Below are 22648 nucleotides of genomic sequence, written 5' to 3'. Positions count from 1 at the left end.
GACTCTAATGTTTCTTTCTTGTGTGTCTAATGTTTCCTGCTTGTGTGTCCAGCAGAGTCAGATCTAAAGACCATCTTAAATTTCATTTTAGGATGAAGTTTAACTTTATTTTTTCCCTTGTCTCTGATTATTTTTTAAAAATATAAATTTATTTATTTTAATGGGAGGCTAATTACTTTACAGTATTGTACTGGTTTTGCCATACATTGACATGAATCCGCCACGGGTGTATATGTGTTCCCCAACTTGAACCCCTCTCCCACCTCCCTCCCCATCCCATCTCTCTGGGTTATCCCAGTGACCAGTCCCAAGCACCCTGTCTCATGCATTGAACCTGGACTGGCGATTGGTTTCACATATGATAACATACATGTTTCAATGCCATTCTCCCAAATCATCCCACCCTTGCCCTCTCCCACAGAGTCCAAAAGATGGTTCTATACATCTGTGTCTCTTTTGCTGTTTTGCAAATAGGATTATCATTACCATCTTTCTAAATTCCATATATATGTGTTAGTATACTATATTGGTGTTTTTCTTTCTGGCTAACTTCACTCTGTATAATAGGCTCCAGTTTCATCCACCTCATTAGAACTGGTTCGAATGTGTTCTTTTTAATGGCTGAGTAATATTCCATTGTGTATATGTACAACAGCTTTCTTATCCATTTGTCTGCCGATGGACATCTAGGTTGCTTCCATGTCCTGCCTATTATAAGCAGCACTGCGATGAACATTGGGGTACATGTGTCTCTTTCAATTCTGGTTTCCTCGGTGTGTATGCCCAGCAGTGGGATTGCTGGGTCAATGGCAGTTCTATTTCCAGTTTTTTAAGGAATCTCTACACTGTTCTCCATAGTGGCTGTACTAGTTTGCATTCCCACCAACATTGTAAGAGGGTACCATTTTCTCCATACCCTCTCCAGCATTTATTGCTTGTAGACTTTTGGATCGCAGCCATTCTGACCGGTGTGAAATGGTATCTCATTGTGGTTTTGATTTGCATTTCTCTGATGATAAGTGATGTTGAGCATCTTTTTTATGTGTTTGTTAGCCATCTGTATGTCTTCTTTGGAGAAATGTCTGTTTAGTTCTTTGGCCCATTGTTTTATTGGGTTGTTTATTTTTTCTGGAATTGAGCTGCAGGAGTTGCTTGTGTATTTTTGAGATTAGTTCTTTGTCAGTTGCTTCATTTACTATTATTTTCTCCCATTCAGAAGGCTGTCTTTTCACCTTGCTTATAGTTTCCTTTGTTGTGCAGAAGCTTTTAAGTTTAATTAGGTCCCACTTGTTTATTTTTGCTTTTATTTCCAGTATTCTGGGAGGTGGGTCATAGAGGATCCTCCTGTGATTTATGTTGGAGAGTGTTTTGCCTATGTTCTCCTCTAGGAGTTTTATAGTTTCTGGTCTTACATTTAGATCTTTAATCCATTTTGTGTTTATTTTTGTGTATGGTGTTAGAGCGTTCTAGTTTCATTCTTTTACACGAGGTTGATCAGTTTTCCCAGCACCACTTGTTAAAGAGATTGTCTTTTCTCCATTGTATATTCTTGCCTCCTTTGTTGAAGATAAGGTATCCATAGGTGCGTGGATTTATCTCTGGGCTTTCTATTTGGTTCCATTGATCTATATTTCTGTCTTTGTGCCAGTACCATACTCTCTTGATGACTGTGGCTTTGTAGTAGAGACTGAAGTCAGGCAGGTTGATTCCTTCAGTTTCATTCTTCTTTCTCAAGATTGCTTTGGCTATTCGAGGCTTTTTGTATTTCTGTACAAATTGTGAAATTATTTGTTCTAGTTCTGTGAAAATTACCATTGGTGGCTTGATAGGGATTGCATTGAATCTTTATATCGCTTTGGGTAGTATACTCATTTTCACTATATTGATTCTTCCAATCCATGAAAACGGTATGTTTCTCCATCTATTTGTGTTCTCTTTGATTTCTTTCACCAGTGTTTTATAGTTTTCTATATATAGGTCTTTTGTTTCTTTAGGTAAATATATTCCTAAGTATTTTATTCTTTTCGTGGCAATGGTGAATGGAATTGTTTCCTTAATTTCTCTATTTTCTCATTGTTAGTGTATAGGAATGCAAGGGATTTCTGTGTGTTGATTTTATATCCTGCCACTTTACTATATTCATTGATTAGCTCTAGCAATTTTCTGGTGGAGTCTATGGGGTTTTCTATGTAGAGGATCATGTCATCTGCAAACAGTGGGAGTTTTACTTCTTCTTTTTCTGATCTGGATTCCTTTTATTTCTTTTTCTGCTCTGATTGCTGTGGCCAAAACTTCCAGAACTATGTTGAATAGCAGTGGTGAGGGTGGGCACCCTTATCTTGTTCTTGACTTTAAAGGAAAGGCTTTCAATTTTTCACCATTGAGGATAATGTTTGCTGTGGGTTTGTCATATATAACTTTTATTATGTTGAGGTATGTTCCTTCTATTCCTGCTTTCTGGAGGGTTTATATCATAAATGGATGTTGAATTTTGTTAAAGGCTTTCTCTGCATCTATTGAGATAATCACATGGTTTTTATTTTTCAATTTATTAATGTGGTGTATTACATTGATTGATTTGTGGGTATTGAAGAATCCTTGTATCTCTGGGATAAAGCCCACTTTGTCATGATGTATGATGTTTTTAATATGTTGTTGGATTCTGTTTGCTAGGATTTTGTTAAGGATTTTTGCATCTATGTTCATCAGTGATATTGGCCTGTAGTTTTCTTTTATTGTGGCATCTTTGTCAGGTTTTGGTCTTAGGGTGATGGTGGCCTCCTAAAATGAGTTTGGAAGTTTACTTTCCTCTGCAGTTTTCTGGAAGAGTTTGAGTGGAATAGGTGTTAGCTCTTCTCTCAATTTTTGGTAGAATTCAGCTGTGAAGCAATCTGGTCCTGGGCTTTCGTTTGCTGGAATATTTCTGATTACAGTTTCAATTTCTGTGCTTGTAGTGAGTCTATTAAGATTTTCTATTTCTTTCTGATTCAGTTTTGGAAAGTTATACTTTTCTAAGAATTTGTTCATTTCTTCCACATTGTCCATTTTATTGGCATATAGTTGCTGATAATAGTCTCTTATGATCCTTTGTATTTCTTGTTATCTGTTGTGATCTCTCCTTTTCATTTCTAATTTTATTGATTTGATTCTTCTCCCTTTGTTTCTTGATGAGTCTGGCAAATAGTTTGTCTATTTTATTTATCTTCACAAAGAACCTTCTTTTGGTATGATCTCTTTTGTTTCTTTTGCATTTATTTCTGCCCTAATTTTTAAGTTTTCTTTCCTTCTACACACCCTGGGGTTCTTCATTTCTTCCTTTTCTAGTTGCTTTAGGTGTAGAGTTAGGTTATTTATTTGACTTTTTTCTTGTTTCTTGAGGTATGCCAGTATTTTTATGACCCTTTCCCTTAGCACTGCTTTTACAGTGTCCCACAGGTTTTGAGTTGTTGTGTTTTGATTTTCATTCATTTATATGCATATTTTGAATTGTTTTCTGATTTCTTCTGTGATTTGTTGGTTTTTCAGAAGCGTGTTGTTCAGCCTCCATATGTCGGAATTTTAAATAATTTTTCTCATTTAATTGACATCTCATCTTACTGCATTGTGATCAGAAGAGATGTTTGGAATGATTTCAGTTTTTTTGAATTTACCAAGGCTATATTCATGGCCTAGATATGATCTATCCTGGAGAAGGTTCCATGTGTGCTTGAGAAAAAGGCAAAATTCATTGTTTTGGGGTGAAATGTCCTTTAGATATCAATTAGGTATAACTGGTCTATTGTATCATTTAAAGTTTGTGTTTTCTTGTTAATTTTCTGTTTAGTTGATCTATCCATGGGTGTCAGTGGGTATTAAAGTCTCCCACTATTATTATGTTATTGTTAATTTCCCCTTTCATACTTGTTAGCAGTTGTCTTACATATTGCAGTGCTCCTATGTTGGGTGCATATATATTTATAATTGTTATATCTTCTTGGATTGATCCTTTGATCATTATGTGGTGTCCTTCTTTGTCTCTTTTCACAGCCTTTATTTTAAAGTCTACTTTATCTGATATGAGTATTGCTACTCCTGTTTCTTTTGGTTTCTATTTCCCTTGGAATATTTTTTCCAGCCCTTCACTTTCAGTTTGTATGTGTCCCTTGTTTTGAGGTGGATCTCTTGTAGACAACATATATAGGGGTCTTGTTTTTGTATCCATTCAGGCAGTCTTTGTCTTTTGGTTGAGGCATTCAACCCATTTACATTTAAGGTAATTATTAATAAGTATGATCCCCTTGCCATTTACTTTATTGTTTTGGGTTTGAGTTTATACACCCTTTCTGTGTTTCCTGTCTAGAGAAGATCCTTTAGCATTTGTTGGAGAACTGGTTTGATGGTGCTGAATTCTCTCAGCTTTTGCTTGTCTGTAAAGCTTTTTCTTTCATATTTGAATGAGATCCTTCTTGGGTACAGTATTCTGGGCTGTAGGTTATTTTCTTTCATCATTTTAATTAAGTCCTGCCATTCCCTCCTGGCTTGAAGAGTTTCTATTGAAAGATCAGCTGTTATCCTTATGGGAATCCCCTTGTGTGTTATTTGTTGTTTTTCCTTTGCTGCTTTTAATATTTGTTCTTTGTGTTTGATCTTTTTTAATTTGATTAGTATGTGTCTTGGGGTGTTTCACCTTGGGTTTATCCTGTTTGGGACTCTCTGGGTTTCTTGGACTTGGGTGATTATTTCCTTTTGCATTTTAGGGAAGTTTTCAACTATTATCTCCTCAAGTATTTTCTCATGGTCTTTCTTTTTGTCTTCTTCTTCTTCTTGGACTCCTATGACTCGAATGTTGGGGTGTTTAACATTGACCCAGAGGTCTCTGAAAAGGTCCTCATTTCTTTTAATTCGTTTTTCTTTTTTCCTCTTTGGCTCATTTATTCCTACCATTCTATCTTATACCTCACTTATCCAATCTTCTGCCTCCATTATTCTACTATTTGTTGCCTCCAGAGTGTTTTTGATCTCATTTATTGCATTATTCATTATAATTCAACTCTTTTTTATTTCTTCTAGGTCCTTGTTAAACCTTTCTTGCATCTTCTCAATCCTTGTCTCCAGGTTATTTATCTATAATTCTATTTTGATTTCAAGATTTTGGATCATTTTCACTATCATTATTCAGAATTCTTTATCAGGTAGATTCCCTATCTCTTCCTCTTTTGTTTGGTTTGGTGGGCATTTATCCTGTTCCTTTGCCTGCTGGATAGTTCTCTGCCTTTTCATCTTGTTTATATTGCTGTGTTTGTGGTGGCCTTTCTGTATTCTGGCAGTTTGTGGAGTTCTCTTTATTGTGGAGTTTCCTTGCTGTGGGTGGGGTTGTATGGGTGGCTTGTCAGGGTTTCCTGGTTAGGGAAGTTTGTGTCGGTGTTCTGGTGGTTGGAGCTGGATTTCTTCTCTCTGGAGTGCAATGAAGTGTCCAGTAATGAGTTATGAGATGGCAGTGAGTTTAGTGTGACTTTGGGCAGCCTGTATATTGAAGCTCAAGGCTATGTTCCTGTGTTGCTATAGAATTTGTGTGGTATGCCTTGCTCTGGAACTTGTTGGCCCTTGGGTGGTGCTTGGTTTCAGTGTAGGTATGGAGGGATTTGATGAGCTCCTATCGATTAATGTTCCCTGGAATCAGGAGTTCTCTGGTGTTCTCAGAATTTAGACTTAAGCCTCCTGCCTCTGGTTTTCAGTCTTATTCTTACAGTAGCCTCAAGACTTCTTCATCTATATGGCACTGCTGATAAAACATCTAAGTTAATGATGAAAAGTTTCTCCACTGTGAGGGACAATCAGAAAGGTACACAGAATTATATGGAGAAGAGAAGAGGAAGGAGGGAGATAGAGGTGACCAGGAAGAGAAGAGGGGGGAATCCAAAGGGGTGACAGCAAGCTAGTCAGTAATCACTTCCCTATGTGCTCTCCACAGTCTGGATCCCTCAGAGAAGTTCATGGAGTTACACAAAGAAGAGAAGAGGGAGGAGGGAGAGAGAGGTGACCGGGAGGAGGCAGAGAGAGGTGACCAGGAGGAGAAGAGGGGGAATGAAAAGGAGAGAGACATATCCAGACAGTAATCAGTTCCCTAAGTGTTCTCCACAGCCCAGAACACACAAAGAGATTCACAGAGTTGGGTAGAGAAGAGAAGGGGGAGGGAGGAGATAGAGGCGACCTGGCGAAGAAAAAGAAGAATCCAAAGGGGGAGAGAGTAATCAAGCCAGTAATCTCGCTCCCAAGTAAAAATGCGTACTGAAGATTGGATCCTTAAAGGTACAAAATTGATAACAAATACCGAAAAGCAAAGATGAAAAATCTAGAGTAGAGGTTAGATTCTCGAAAGTACAATATTAGAAAAAAATCACAAAAATTATATATATATATATATGGAGTTTGCTTTAAAAATAGGTCTTTTTTTTTGCAAAGTTATAGTAGTTTATAAAAATGAAAATTAAAGGAGTAATAGAGGACTTAAAAATAATTTTTTAATTAAAATAATGATAATAGTAAAAATATATCTAGAACTTTCTCTGGTGTTGTTGCAGACAGTATGGGGTCAGTTCATTTTCAGATAGTTCCTTGATCCAGCTTATAATTCTCAAAATCTGCAGGCCCCTTCCTATGTAGTTGGTGCTAACTGCAGAGTTTTAATCTATTGCACTTGTCACTTCCAAAGCGGTTCCCTCTGTTTATTTTAGCTTCTTCTGTTTGCTGGTCTCTTCAGTGTCTAATTTCCACCCTGACACAAGAGGGTAGTGGTGGCCACTTTTTTAGGCTTGTTCAGTCGTCCTGTGGTGAGGTACGAACACTGCAAACAAATATCACTGGCATGTGTGGGGAGTGCTCACCGTGTCTCCGCCACACTGGGTTTGCCCCTGCTCATGGCATGTGTGCTTTCCCAGTCTACACTGTTCAGGCTCTAGGTTGCTTGGCTGGGAAACTGTCTGAGGTGGGCCCTGGGTTGCATGCACTCCCCAGGTCTATACCGCTCAGGTTCAGGTTCTTGGGTACTTCACAAAAGCGCAGACTTGGTTGGGCCTGCGTTTTGTGCCCTTCCCAGGTCTGAACAGCTCGGGTGACCAGGTGCTTGGCGAGCGCAGTCGCCCCCAGTTGGAGGTTGCGGCTTACCACCTCCCCCATCCCAGCTGCTCGGTTTTCTGGGTGTACAATGGGTGCATCTTCTCAGGTGTGCCGTGTGTCTCTTCTGGGGAGATTTTCCCTGGCTGTGACCCTCCCAGCGGATGTCGACATTCCAGAATCCCAAGAAGCCTTGGTTAGCAATGAAGCCTGCTTGTAGTTTGGTAGATGATGCCTCTCTGGGGCCTCAGTTGCCCCCTCCAGGCTCTGGCTGCCCTCACCTGCCTGTCTCCAGCAGGGGATGGGCGAGTCCACAGCCAGCTAGTTCTGCTCAGTCCTTTGTTCTGTGAGCAGGCCTGGCGATGTCTTGCTGCTGCTGCTGCTAAGTCGCTTCAGTTGTGTCCGACTCTGTGTGACCCCATAGACAGCAGCCCACCAGGCTTCCCCGTCCCTGGAATTCTCCAGGCAAGAGCACTGGAGTGGCCTGCCATTTCCCTCTCCAATGCATGAAAGTGAAGTCTCTTAGTCGTGTCTGACTCTCGTGACCCCATGGACTGCAGCCCACCAGGCTCCTCCGACCATGGGGTTTTCCAGGCAAGAGTACTGGAGTGGGGTGCCATCGCCTTCTCCGGTGATGTCTTAGGTTAGGGTTTTTCACAGGATAGGTATCCCACAGTCTGGGTTGTGATCTCAATGCCCTTGGGGCATTCAGGCCTGGTCCTTATCCTAAGTAATGCAGCCTGCACCTCCCTGTCCAGCCCCCGCTTGCTAGTGGCAGATGCGAGTGTCCACGATGCTTCTCCACTGGGAATTGCTGTTAGGCATGTAATCTGTGGATTTTAACTATTTATTTATTTTTCCTCCCGGTTATGTTGCCTTCTGAGGTTCCAAGGCTCGCCGCAGACCCGCTGGTGAGAGTGTTTCCTGGTGTTTGGAAACTTCTCTTTTTTAAGACTCCCTTCCCTGGACAGATCTCCAACCCTACCTCTTTTGTCTTTCTTTTTATCTTTTATATTTTTTCCTACCTCCTTTTGAAGACAATGGGCTGCCTTTCTGGGTGCCTGATGTCCTCTGCCAGCATTCAGGAGTTGTTTTGTGGAATTTACTCAGCGTTCAAATGTTCTTTCGATGAATTTGTAGGGAGAAAGTGGTCTCCCTGCCCTTTTCCTCTGCCATCTTAGGATTGCCCTCGAAGTTTAACTTTAAATGATGAAGATAAACTTCATTTTAAGATGAAGTTTTTCTTTAAACTTCATAAAGACCATCTTAAACTTCATAGTCCAATCATAGTTGATGATTCTTCCAGTATTAAACTATAAAATAGATTTCTCACTTAGGATTCTACTTTTACAAGTGTTCTGGTACTGCTTCCTGGAGTAGTATTCCCAAACCCTGTTTGGGAAATGTGTTTTAGTGGTCTAAGGAGGATATCTCATCTTCAGTCAAATTTCTGGCTTTTTATCATTTTTATCCACTGAGATTCTTGGAATGACTCCCCTTGAGGAGACGGTTTTATATTGAATACCCCTTCCTAGCATCCTTCCTAAACACGTGCACTGTGCACACATGTGAAAAGAAAGTCGTTGCTTTGAAGTCTTTGTTCTCAGTTTAAATTGAAGCCCTCATGTGGGACTATTTTTTAAGCTTTAGCAGACATATTTTAAACTTTATTTTGAACACATTTCAGATTTTTTTTTTCTGTAGAGCAGAGTTTTTCTTAATTAAAAGGGAGTGTGTATATGCTAGCTATTGCCACAAAAGCGTTAAATTACTCATTGCCCTCCAATGTAGCTTAGAACAACAGTCATGTATCCTCATTGATCTGCATGTTCACTGACTTAGGCTGCCCTTGGCTGGGTGACCATGTCGATTTTTGTTGTTCTCTCTCACGTTGGGGATCTGCTGTGTCCAACTTTGCTCTATCAATATGTCATTTTCCTGAGACCAGCAGGCTTAACTGGGACCAGTCTGAGGAGGTTTTTCTCTTGGTTAGGAAGTGGGGAAGCCTATGCTTGCAAGTGCATTTCAAGTTTCTACTGGCCTTATGCCTGCTTGAGAGGGCACTGAAAACAGGCAGTGGATACATGGAGGGGTAAAGAACGGAGCCACTAATTCACCTTGCTGTGGAGTGCCATATAAGGAATAGAAATGAAAGAGTACTGCCAGGGTCTAACAGTTTTACCTAGAATGTTGGCTGATTTTGGTTGCTCTTAATCCTCTACATTTTATTCTTTGTTTGAGCTGTTAAGAGCTCCCTTGGTGGTTTGACCCTCTTCTTTTTGAAGACGTTTGGCTTTTCAGGGTCAGCTCAGTTTATCAGACTGGCATTGAAAAATACTCAATTGAACAAATGAATGAATGAATGAGTAAATGAATGAATGATACTATGACTTCATCATTACTAGGCCCTCCTTTTAAGTGTGGGTATGAAGGTGGTTACTGAAATGTACCTCCATAGGCTGACATCAGGAAGGAACCTTGCTCTAAGATCTCCATTTTCATTTTCAGTCCCTAAATTCTAGGTATACTTGGATACTGCCAAACAATGCTTCTTAAGTGTTTTAAGACCGTTGTGATTTCTTTAAAATTTTGAGTTTATAATTTGTTCTGTGTGTAAGTGTATAGATAGGGCAATTGTTCCTGTTTTAAATCGCATGTTACTTTTCAAGAAAAGTTATACTAATTTTTAAAATTAACTTTGATAGGCAGAGAGATAAGACCATTATGATGTACTGTGTCATTGCCCATTCAAATGATGTCTACCGTTTATTAAGTATCTCAATGTGCTAGGCACTGTTGGCTATTTATTTTAGCTTTACTCTCTAAAACAATCATACAAAGTAGATATTATTTAATATTCTTAATTAATAGTGGAGGACACTGAAGTTTAGAAAAGTTAAGTAGCTTAAGTTCTGACAGTTAACAAAGGGTTCATCTGGCTTACAGGTCATGTCAGCTAACTGAGCAGCTTTCTTTCCAATACTCTCTATTGCCTTGATTCCTTGATTGAGTTGGTTTCATGGATACCTCCCACTCCACAACCCTCTTAACATCTTCTCCCAGAGGAAACTATCATGCCCATGTCATAGAATGCATGCTATAATGAGTAGTGTTTTATAAAAGCAAAACAATAAGAAACAAGTTTATAATTTTCCTCCAGTAAGCAAATTGTCACCGTGATGAATTCTCCTTCATCATACCAAGGGCAGGTGAAAGAAAAAAGGATTTCTGCTACTGAATAAAATATTTAGGTCAGAGGCAAGAAAGGACTTTTGCTCAGGTTTGTTAACAATTTTCTTAGGTTGCTGGAAAGTTGGCAAACATTTTCACTAAGAGAATTACAAACTTCTTTTGCCTTTTCTTCTTTTCCTTCCTCTTCTTCTTCCTCCCCTCTTCTCTCCTCCTTCTCCCCTTCTCCTTTTCCTCCTCCTCCTTTGGAATGCTTGTTTCCAAATAAAATCCCCAAAGTAATTCCAACCATGTATTTACTGATTCAAAAAATATTAAGCACCTACTACGTTCCAGATCCTGGCAGGTTAAATACATAGTGGTAAACAAAAGACATCCCAGTCCTCAGGTTCGGTTACAGGCTGCTGCTCTGCTTGAAAGACTTCCCAGAGTTACCTCCACCTGGCTTCTCTGTGGCGCACCAGTGCTCTGCCAAACGATGTGAAAACCACTGTCCTGAAGGCTCCCGCGGAGGGCACAGAGATGCTGGCCCTAATTTCCACTGCCACCCTTAGCATTTTTCCCTTGAGGATGTCAAGAGAAGAATGTTTATTTTACACATGCACACAAATGTTTGGGGTGACTGTTCAGAACAAAGCTGCTTGGAAGAACGAGGTGGACTGTTTTCTTGGCATCTTTCTCTCCTGCCTTGATCTCCCCTGCCTCCAGTCTCCATCATTCTGCTTTACCATTCCATCTTCCAGGCAGTTGCTGCAGTTGTCTTCATAAAACTTTCAATGGCTCCCTGTTGACTTCTTAATAAAGTTCATTTTAAACAGGAATTCAGGGGACTCATGGTATACCCCACGCCACTTACCCTGGTTTTTTTCTTTTTTCTTTTTTTCCGGACTCATTTTCCATTATATCCGTTTGAGTGTTCGGCCGTCTTTTTCACTGATCACCTGCTTGATCCCCAAATACGCAGGGTGTTCAACTCCTCTTCACCTTTGTGAGGCCCAGAATGCTCATTACTTAACCCACGAATCAAAAACCCATAAAACTGCAAGGCGCGGCTCATTTGCAGCTTCTCCTAGAGGCTTTCCCTTACCATTCTGTTGGAATTAATTGCTTCCTCCTCTGTGCTTCCACAGTCCTTTCTTATACTTCTGTTTAACACATTTTCTGTTCTTCTTCATCCAAATATGATGTGTTTACTTGTCTGTTTCCTGCAGCCCCTCAAATACTGAGAAATAAGGTCAGAAGTATGATAATGATGTCAGTTCATCATTAATCGCCTGATGCTCTAGTCATAAAAGAGCTTCACAAAATATCTCACATTATCACGTTAAATCCTCTTACTAGAGTTCTGGAAGGTCAGGTATGAGCATAAAGGTGCTGTAACTTCATTTTAAATTTTAGTTTTAAGAATTATGCTGGAACTTGGTATAAGACAGGCTTGGGTGCAACCAAAAACTAACACAATATTGTAAAGCAACTATTCTCCAATGAAAAATAAAATCAAATTAAAAAAATTTTTAATTAAAAAAAAAAGATGGACCTGGAGTCAAATTCCAAGTCTATACTCATTCTGTGAGCTAGAATAAACCATCTAACTTCTCTGGTCCTCAGGTTTCTCATCAGAAAATAAGCATCAAAGCTTACATCAGTGAGTTGTTATGAAGATTAAATGACATGATGTGTGCTCAACACAATGCCTGTCACATAGTGGTGAATAATACATAATAGGCACTACTGATGTTTTCCTCCTACAGGAAATCCTAGCCTACATGATTGAGTTCCTACTAGGTGCCAAGGGCTTGCCAACATAGTCATCTGTATTATCTCATTTAAGCTTGCAAACTACTGTTACGATAATGTGCTGCTGCTGCTAAGTCGCCTCAGCCATGTCCAACTCTGTGAGACCCCATAGATGGCAGCCCACCAGGCTCCCCCGTCCCTGGGATTCTCCAGGCAAGAACACTGGAGTGGGTTGCCATTACCTTCTCCAATGCACGAAAGTGAAAAGTGAAAGTGAAGTCGCTCAGTCGTGGCTGACTCTTAGGAGTTCCATGGACTGCAGCCTACCAGGCTCCTCTGTCCATGATGTGCTATTATTCCTGTATCTGGGTTTCAGAGGAAGAGACTGGAGGGTTAGTAGCTTCCCTGAGGTCAGTAAATTAGTAACGATTATAGCTGGATGAAAACCCAGTCACTGGACACTAAAGACTATGGTTTTAACTGCTGATGCCATTTGGTGGACTGGAGAAGTTTTAAAAAAAGTTCCAGTTTTAATGGAACAGGTGATGCCACCTCTAACCAGGATCTTGGAGAAAATCTGTCATTATGTTGGCCACCCCTAAAACTGGTAGGAACTTGCAGCAGCATGATTTCTTCTAGTTGTGCAGAGATAAGCATCAGAGTGTAATCACTGCACTATACAATCTATCAGATTCTCTGCAGAGTCTATTCTTTCAAGAAGATTTTCTGTCTTTTAGATTTCCAAATGTCTCCCTGCTTTTTTTCAGGTGTACTATTTTGAGGCAAAGTTGGCTTATCAGTGTCCTCAAAACCTTTCCCCCCAAAAGGGGGGCAAAGTGAAATGAACTCTGTTTACATGGTACCTTCAACATATGCTAAGTCACGTCAGTCGTGTTCAACTCTGTGTGACCCCATAGATGGCAGCCCATGAGGCTCCCCTGTCCCTGGGATTCTCCAGGCAAGAACGCTGGAGTGGGTTGCCATTTCCTTCTCCAATAACAGTGCAATAATCAGCTCAAAAATTTCATTCAGTTCCCTGAGAGTTAGTCTGTGATCTATTTCAAACTGAATATAAAGGATGCTTCTTGAACCATTAATCTCTTTTATTTGCCAGCATAATAATTCCAGAGGTTTTTTTATCTGATTCACACTGAGACTGGTTTAATCTGAATTATGCATGTTCTACTGTGTTGCTATAATTTAGCCAAACAAGAGTCTTTTATATTTTATTTTAAATAAATCCATTCCCTGTGGCTCCAAACAAGAAAAACTCAAGTCTTTCTCCTCTCTGAAACCTTGGAATTTGCATATCTCACATTCTTTTTCTTTCTGTTTGATTCTTTGTTTCCTCTCAAATCAGAGACTTTAGATTTATGGTGACTTTGTGGTTGGATTCTTGACTTTTCAGTGTCGAACAAAAATCAACAAATTTTCAGAAATAGAAAGCAGATGGAGGACAGCTCACTGACCAAGCAGGGTGAATAATACTCAAGTGCCTATAAAGAGGGAGTCTGATGAAAGGAGACCCATTCACCTAACAGATAGTCCAGAGAGACTCAATATGGTAAAAGGCTGGGCTTTTCAGTGTCTAAGAGAGGATGAAGGGTTGAAAAATATTTTACAGGGAGGTTAGACCTCCCCTATATTTCTCTGATCAAACTTTTATGGTTAAGTAACTACGCCTCTTCTACTATGCCCCTCCCCCAAGGAAGTGGGGGTTGCCAAGAAGAGCTGCTGCTGCTGCTGCTGCTGCTAAGTCGCTTCAGTTGTGTCCAACTCTGTGCGACCCAATAGACGGCAGTCCACTAGGCTCCTCTGTCCCTGGGATTGTCCAGGCAAGAATACTGGAGTGGGTTGCCATTTCCTTCTCCAATGCATAAAAATGAAAAGTGGAAGTGAAGTCACTCAGATGTGCCCGACCCTTAGTAACCCCATGGACTGCAGCCCACCAGGCTCCTCCGTCCATAGGATTTTCCAGGCAAGAGTACAGGATGTTCTCCACCATCTAGGAGTGGCAACTTATGTACACCCGTGGCGGATTCATATTGATGTATGGCAAAACCAATACAGTATTGTAAAGTAAAAAAAATAATAATAAAATTAGAAAAAAAAAAAAAAGTACCGGAGTGGGTTGCCATTGCTTTCTCTGCCCAAGAAGAGCAGTGGGGTCTAAAAACAGGAAGAGTAGGTCTGTTGAACCAAGGAATCCTCAGCACCATGTCCTCATCCTCCCCAGAACATACTGAGCCTTGCCTAATTATCCTTCTCTGTTCACTTTCCCTAGGCAGGAAATTGAAAAATTCTTCGCTGGAGATAAGACCTTGACATACTGACCTTCGGAAGCTCCTAGTAAAAAGCCTGCCTCACTCTTTGTTTAGCCTACTCAACAGCTGACAATCACCTCTATCCCCAAATTAAATATGAACATAAGATAAAGGATCATCAGCAAAGCTTTACTGTCTGAGCAAAGCTTTCAGAAGGTAAACTGTCTGCCTGCAATGCGGGAGACCCAGGTTCAATCCCTGGGTAGGGAAGATCCCGTGGAGAACACAATGGCACCCCGCTCTAGTACTCTTGGCCTGGCAAATTTCATGGACTGAGGAGCCTGGTAGGCTACAGTCCATGGCGTTGCGAAGAGTCGGATACGACTGAGTGACTTCACTTTCACTTTTCACTTTCAGCATAAAAAAAGCAGGGAACGACAACAGTAAACAAGGGAAAAAAAAAAACTTCCTGGAGAAAACAAAGAGTCCTCCAGGGAACAGAAAAATGTCAACAAAGAAAACCACGGAGTATCCTTACAGACACATGAAAAGATACTGTAATCACAAATCAAATACAGGATACTATGATAAAAGAACAGAAAAACAGCATGAGCTTCTAGAAATTAAATATATTATAATAAAAAAAATTAAGTCAGTAGAAGAACCCTTTTAAAAATATGCCAGAAAGAATTACAAAACATGGAAGAAAAGGGACATAGCAGGAAAAAGGACAAATAAACTTGTAAGATTGACTCAAAATGTCTTCATTTTGAGGAGACAGCCAAGAAAAATGAAAGAAAATTTCTGAGAAATATAAAAATTTCTCAGAATTGAAGGGCATGCATCTTTGGTTTGAATGGGCTTAGTAAGTGCCAACATACAAAGACATATAATTTTAAAATATTAGGACATTAGAGATAGAGAAGCTTCTAAAGAGAGGGGGAGTATGGGTCCTAAAGTCAAGAACGGCACTGGATTTTTCGGTAGTGTTGATAGCACTAGATTCTGGATATCACTGAAGGAAGCCCTTCAACAGTTTTCAGTCTAGAATTCTAAATCTGGCCAAACTATTCATCAAGGATGAAGGTAGAAGATATCTTTAGAAATAGAAAGACTCTAAGTGTTTATCCTCAGACATCTTTTAAAAAGCTACTTGAGGATATTTCAGCAGAAAAAGTGAGGAAAGCAAGAAAGAGGGACCCTGCTTGGCTAAACGTGGGTTTACATCATCTTCATCAGGCAATCTCTTTCTAATTAGATACTAATTTTAATTATTTAGGGACAATAGCAGGAAGAAGTGTTCATTCATATGTTCAAATAATTTTCAAGTGTTATATCTTCAAATACTAGGAAAAGAAATGAAGAGAGATATTCTAACCTGGATAAACCAAGACATAGACATATAAGCATATTACTAAATATGCTATTTAGCATATTAAAATACTCTTTAGAAGAGACAGCATGAGGGCTGAAAGGGACTGATGTGGACAGTGGAAATGACAGGGTCATGGACATTGGTGTCAGGGATAAAGGACTGCTGCTTTTAGACGCTTGGGTACTATCTTGATAAAAATAAAATAACTAAAAAAGAGAAAAGTTTTGGGGCCAAATATAAATTACTACCATAACAGAAACAATAACAAAACAGAGAATATAGGTGGAAGAAAAGTCATTAATTGTCATACAACCCAAAGATAAATAGTATTCACATTTGATGGAAGGTTTTCTTTTTTTCCCCTGTCTTTTCTCTATGAGAAGAAAAGGCAATGGTAGAAGGCAATGGCAACCCACTCCAGTACTCTTGCCTTGAAAATCCCATGGACAGAGGAGCCTGATAGGCTGCAGTCCATGGGGTCGCTGTGAGTCAAACACGACTGAGTGACTTCACTTTCACTTTTCTTTTTTCCCCTGTCTTTTCTCTATGAAAGATTTTTGTTTCATGCTTTTACATAGTTATGTTCATACAATTGACTATTCTGTTCTTCTTAATTTATTAACATGGTGAAAACATTTTTTCATGATCATATTAAAATTTAAACATACTTTGAAATGGCTGCATAATAGCCCAATTGAGTAGCTATACTATAATTTACTTTTAAAAATTTTGAGTTTAGTTGATTTACAATATTCTATTAGTTGCCAGTGTACAACATAATGATTCAAAGTTTTTGTACATTATACACCATTTAAAGTTATTACAAAATAATGGCAATATTTTTGTGTTGTACCATATATCTTGCTGCTTATTTATTTTACTTTTGTCATTGTCATTTGTTGTTCTCTCTGCTTGAAGCGCCAATGTTCTTGGGAACATCCTCCAAATCTCAACTGGGCAACTTCTTACTCCCATTCAACCGTGTGATTCTAATGGGGGAGCTGCCAATTACCACCTGGCGCTCTGGTGTGAGCCATGAGAATGTGGCTCATGCCGTTCCAACCAAACTCCTGGGAATTTTCTAACTGGAGTTGAACTGAAGAACTTGATATGAGGATGTAAGCCTGGAGCAATGAGGTGAGCTTGGACTCCTGGGACAACAAGCCTGAAAACATAAGCATTGGAAAGCAGGTGTGAGAGAAGAGGCAGGAAGGGGAACCAATAACTCATGCAAGAGGAGAGAAAGAGAGAGAGAAGAAAGAAATCAACCTGATGGCATTAGAATCTCTGAACCTAGTAATCGCCAGTGCCACTCTTATTCTAACCCATCTGCAATTGGTTACAGTAACTGATAAATACTTCCTTAATACATGTTATACTTAAGACAAATTGAATTTTCTTGCATTATTTTTATTTTTATTTATTTTTACTTTAAAAAAATTAATTATTTTTTATTTTATTTTACAATACTGTATTGGTTTTGCCATACATTGACATGAATCCACCATGGGTGTACATGAGTTCCCAATCCTGAACCCCCCTCCCACCTCTCTCCCCATATCATCTCTCTGGGTCATTCCAGTGCACCATCCTCCAGCATCCTGTATCCTGTATCAAACCTAGACTGGCAATTCATTTCTTACATGATAGTATACATGTTTCAATGCCATTCTCCCAAATCATCCCACCGTCTCTGCGTTATTTTTAAATGAATGAGGCTTCATCACTAACTTACAGAAACAGAACATAATATTCAAGTTGTTTGGAGCAAATACCTAATAAACACTTATTAAACTGAATTAAATGAACTCCCCCAGAAGCACAGCAGTATAGTATAAAGAGCATGGGCTTTAGAAAACTGGCTGACCTGTGTTTGAATTATGGATCTTTAAAAATTTTGGCAAATTATTTTGTATATCAGAGCTTCGACTTCTCTTTTTTCATCATCATCAGCATTATAATCTCTAACATTTGTTGAATCATTTCCCTATGGCTCACACTATGCTAAATGTTTTGCGTGTGTTATCTCTTGGATAACATAATCCTAAGGGACAGATATTATTATCATTGCACTGTTATGATCTGTGAAATGATAATTCAAAGGGATAATCAGTATAAAATATTAAGCCCAAAGTGTAATGCTTTTTTCCTCCCAATTTTTTTTTTTTCTTTCATGACTTAATCTTGCCTCTTACCATTTTGCCAGTATTCAGAATTATGGCCCCTTCACTTTAGGACAGGTTAATCTGTTTGCTTTTTGTGATTATGACTTGTTGATCTTTGTTCTTTGCCTTTTTACTTGTGAATTACTCAGTGTGAAATATCACACCACAGCACAAAGGTAGAACTCAACAAATGCAAAAGTAACTATGTTCCTGAATGAAAACATTAAACATTGTAGAGAGGTCAGGTCTCCTTAATTTATACAACTAATTTAATTCAAATAAAAGCAATAACAAAGATCTCCCTCTCTCCTTCCTTGGAATGGGGCAAGTTGACTCTTGCCCAAAAATCCATATGGAAAAATAAACAAACAAGAATAGCCAGAAAAGTTCTGAAAACAAAGAGCAATGAAGAAATTTTAGTCCCTCTAGATAACAGCATATGTTATACAACTTCAATAATAAAAACAAGGTTATAATAATATCTAATGGGAAAACAGAGCATAACATGAAGCTTAGAAATAGACCTCATTAATAAAAGAATTTAGTAGAATAAGTGGTGAAGGTTGTATCAACATTTGAAGGTTGACAGCACAATCTGTTGGCCAAGCTGTGAAGACATAAGCTGACAGGAGTGTCAAACAGTACAAACCCCCATTCCATGGATGAAAATCTGCCAATATTTATCAGTATTATGAATGCATTTGTCCTACCTCCGGAAACTGAGCTTATAGAGTTAAATGCACACCCACAAAGTGATGGGCATACAGAAGGTATTCATCGTAACAATGTAAGAAGAACTCCAAATGTCCGTTATTAAGGGACTGGATAAATAACAGAACAATGTAAGAAGAACTCCAAATGTCCATCAATAAGGGATTGGATAAATAACTCTATGGTATAACTCTAAGGAAGGTTTCCCTGATGGCTCAGTGGTAAAGAATCTATCTGCAAATGCAGGAGACCTGGGTTTAATTCTTGATCCAAGAAGCACCTCTGGAGACTGAAATGGCAATCCCCTCCAATATTTTTGCCTGGGAAATCCCATGGACAGAGGAGACTGGCAGGCTACAGTCTAAGGGCCACAAGCAGTCAGACACAACTTAGTGATGAACAACAGCAACAACAGTGACCCTAAGAGAAGCTATCTCATCACAAGGAAAAGAAATTTGCAAATATGCATGTTAACTAAACTTACTGTGGTGATCAATTTGCTATATATACAAATACTGAACACTGTATACCTGAAACTAATGTTATATGTCAATTATGTCTCAGTAAAAAATAAATTATGATACAACCACACAGAAGCATCATATTCAGTTTTAAAAGATGGAGAAAATTTATCTAATTACTTATATGAAAAGAAGAAAGTGAGAAATTCAAGTGCAGAATAATGCATATCATACATTACATTTCATGTAAGAAAGCTGAAATAAGAATACAGATTTGCATATACTTATAGAAAGCTGAGCGCTGAAGAATTGATGTGTTTGAACTGTGGTGTTGGAGAAGACTCTTGAGAGTCCCTTGGACTGCAAGGAGATCCAACCAGTCCATTCTAAAGGAGATCAGTCCTGGGATTTCTTTGGAAGGAATGATGCTAAAGCTGAAACTCCAGTACTTTGGCCACCTCATGAGAAGAGTTGACTCATTGGAAAAGACTCTGATACTGGGAGGGACTGGGGGCAGGAGGAGAAGGGGACGACAGAGGATGAGATGGCTGGATGGCATCACTGACTCGATGGACATGAGTCTGAGTGAACTCCAGGAGTTGGTGATGGACAGGGAGGCCTGGCGTGCTGTGATTCATGGGATCGCAAAGAGTCGGACACGACTGAGTGACTGAACTGAATTGATACCTGAATAGTGAAAGACAAATTACTAAGATTAGCTACCCATGTGGAAAGAGAGAATCTTCTGGAAGAAAAGAGACAAGAGAGCAAGGACTTGTCAATGTGTACTTTATCATATGTTTTTGATAGTTTTTGAATCATGAATTTATATTACTCAAATTGTGGGGAGGGGAACAGTAACGGTTAAAGAAAATCGAGCAGTGAGTACTTACTCTGTGTAAGACATTGTGCTAAGTTTGTAAATCCATTGTCATTTAATCTCCATAGGAGTCCAGGGAGGTTGTATTTTAATCTTCATTTTTACACATGAGAAAATGAGTTAGATTGCTTAAGCAATTTGTTTATCCTTTCTATCAATCCATAATCCTCATTTCTTTCCTGTCTTAGCTCAATACTAACTTCCTGCAAGTCTTCCTGGATTGTTTCCACTCAGCCTCAAATAGCTGTTGGAATCTGTTTAGCAGCTACATACCTAGTTCATTTTGTCTTTTTATGCAAAAAGAGAAGAGTGAAAAGGCCAGCTTAAAACTCAATATTAAAAAAAACTAAGATCATGGCATCGGGTCCCCTCACTTCTGAGGCTCTGAGAGACTCAGAAAGACTAACTGGGAGTCATAGGGAAAATCTTTGACTGCAACATAAGTGCTCTTTTCATTGCATCACAGCTACTTCTAGTTCAGTTTGGTTCAGTCGCTCCATCATGTCCAACTCTTTGTGACCCCATGAATTGCAGCATGCCAGGCCTCCCTGTCCATCAACAACTCCCAGAGTTCACTCAGACTCATGTCCATCGAGTCAGTGATACCATCCAGCCATCTCACCCTCTGTCGTCCCCTTCTCCTCCTGCCCCCAATCCCTCCCAGCATCAGAGTCTTTCCAATGAGTCAACTCTTCTCATGAGGTGGCCAAAGTACTGGAGTTTCAGCTTTAGCATCAGTCCTTCCAAAGAACACCCAGGACTGATCTCCTTTAGAATGGACTGGTTGAATCTCCTTGCAGTCCAAGGGACTCTCAAGACTCTTCTCCAACACCACAGTTCAAAAGCATCAATTCTTCGGCACTCAGCTTTCTTCATAGTCCAACTCTCACATCCATACGTGACCACTGGAAAAACCATAGCCTTGACTAGATGGACCTTTGTTGGCAAAGTAATGTCTCTGCTTTTGAATATGCTATCTAGGTTGGTCATAACTTTCCTTCCCAGGAATAAGCGTCTTTTAATTTCATGGCTGCACTCACCATCTGCAGTGATTTTGGAGCCCCAAAAAATAAAGTCTGACACTGTTTCCCCATCTATTTCCCATGAAGTGATGGGACCAGATGCCATGATCTTAGTTTTCTGAATGTTGAGCTTTAAGCCAACTTTTTCACTCTCCTCTTGCACTTTCATCAAGAGGCTTTTTAGTTCCTCTTCACTTTCTGCCATAAGGGTGATGTCATCTGCATATCTGAGGTTAATGATATTTCTCCCGGCAATCTTGATTCCAGCTTGTGCTTCTTCCAGTCCAGTGTTTCTCATGATGTACTCTGCATAGAAATTAAATAAGCAGGGTGACAATATACAGCCTTGACGTACTCCTTTTCCTATTTGGAACCAGTCTGTTGTTCCATGTCCAGTTCTAACTGTTGCTTCCTGACCTGCATACAGGTTTCTCAAGAGGCAGGTCAGGTGGTCTGATATTCCTATCTCTTTCAGAATTTTCCACAGTTTATTGTGATCCACACAGTCAAAGGCTTTGGCATAGTCAATAAAGCAGAAATAGATGTTTTTCTGGAACTCTCTTATTTTTTCAATGATCCAGTGGATGTTGGCAATTCGATCTTTGGTTCCTCTGCCTTTTCTAAAACAAACTTGAACATCTGGAACTTCATGGTTCACGTATTGCTTAAGCCTGGATTGGAGAATTTTGAGCATTACTTTACTAGCATGTGAGATGATTTAGCCTTTCAGAAAATATCTGGTCAAGCCATACTTATTACAGGAAGATGTCTGAGTCAATTATTTTCAGAATGAGAACACAGAAATAACTCAAGGATAATGAAATGTTACCCTTTCTTCCACATACCAGACAACATTAACTGATTATTCAACTTTTCTTCTGGGTCTTGAAGTTGCTTCACATACTTTACAGTCTTTCTCAATACCAGATTCCACCTCCACAATTATTAGATCTTAATCCAAAATGGACTCTCAAGAAGAAACATACTTGGGACTTTCCTGGCAGTCAGTGATTAAGACACCGAGCTTCCCCTGCAGGGGGCACAAGTTCAATCCCTGGTCAGGGAACTAAGATCCCACATGCCATGCAGCCAAACCAGGAAAAAAAAGTAGAAACATATTTGTTATTTGATGGTAGATGTTCTCGAGTGCCTAACTCCTCAACATGTGGTCCTCAGATCATCAGCATCAGCTTCTTTTAGAAGCTTGATGGAAACACAGAATCCCATCTACAGAATCAGAATGTGTATTGTAATATTTCCAAATGATTCCTATGAGCACGAAGTTTGAGAAATTCTACTCTAAAACACTGTTCAGTGACAAGTCTAGACAGTGATTTTATGACTGCTCATCTCTCCAGCTCAGAGAACTCACTACAGAGTTGCCTCATCAGCCTTCTCTCAGGTCTGTTGGTTCAGAAGGACATCTATTAAATCTCTAGAACATCTTCCAGGACATCTTGATTTGAATGACAAAATGGTTCTACTTGAAAAGATATTTCTGAGGCCAGACACACACAGCTGCACTCAGATAAATGAGGGAAGCCTAAACTCTCTACTGTGGCTGTCGATGCGTGTCTCCTTGCTTGGAGAGTTATTCTCTTCTTCGTGTTGATAGTTTAGAGGCAAGACATTTCTGCCCTGGACTTCCCAGCACCACAGTAAAATGGAACCCTCTGCTGCTTTCCTGCACATTCCAGGGTTCTAGCTAGCATGGCTCAAATTTCTCCAGGCAGGAAGCACCTTCGCCTGATG

This window comes from Budorcas taxicolor, chromosome 3 (assembly GCF_023091745.1).
Source record: "Budorcas taxicolor isolate Tak-1 chromosome 3, Takin1.1, whole genome shotgun sequence".
NCBI lineage: Eukaryota > Metazoa > Chordata > Mammalia > Artiodactyla > Bovidae > Budorcas > Budorcas taxicolor.
This window is presented reverse-complemented; position numbering follows the sequence as displayed.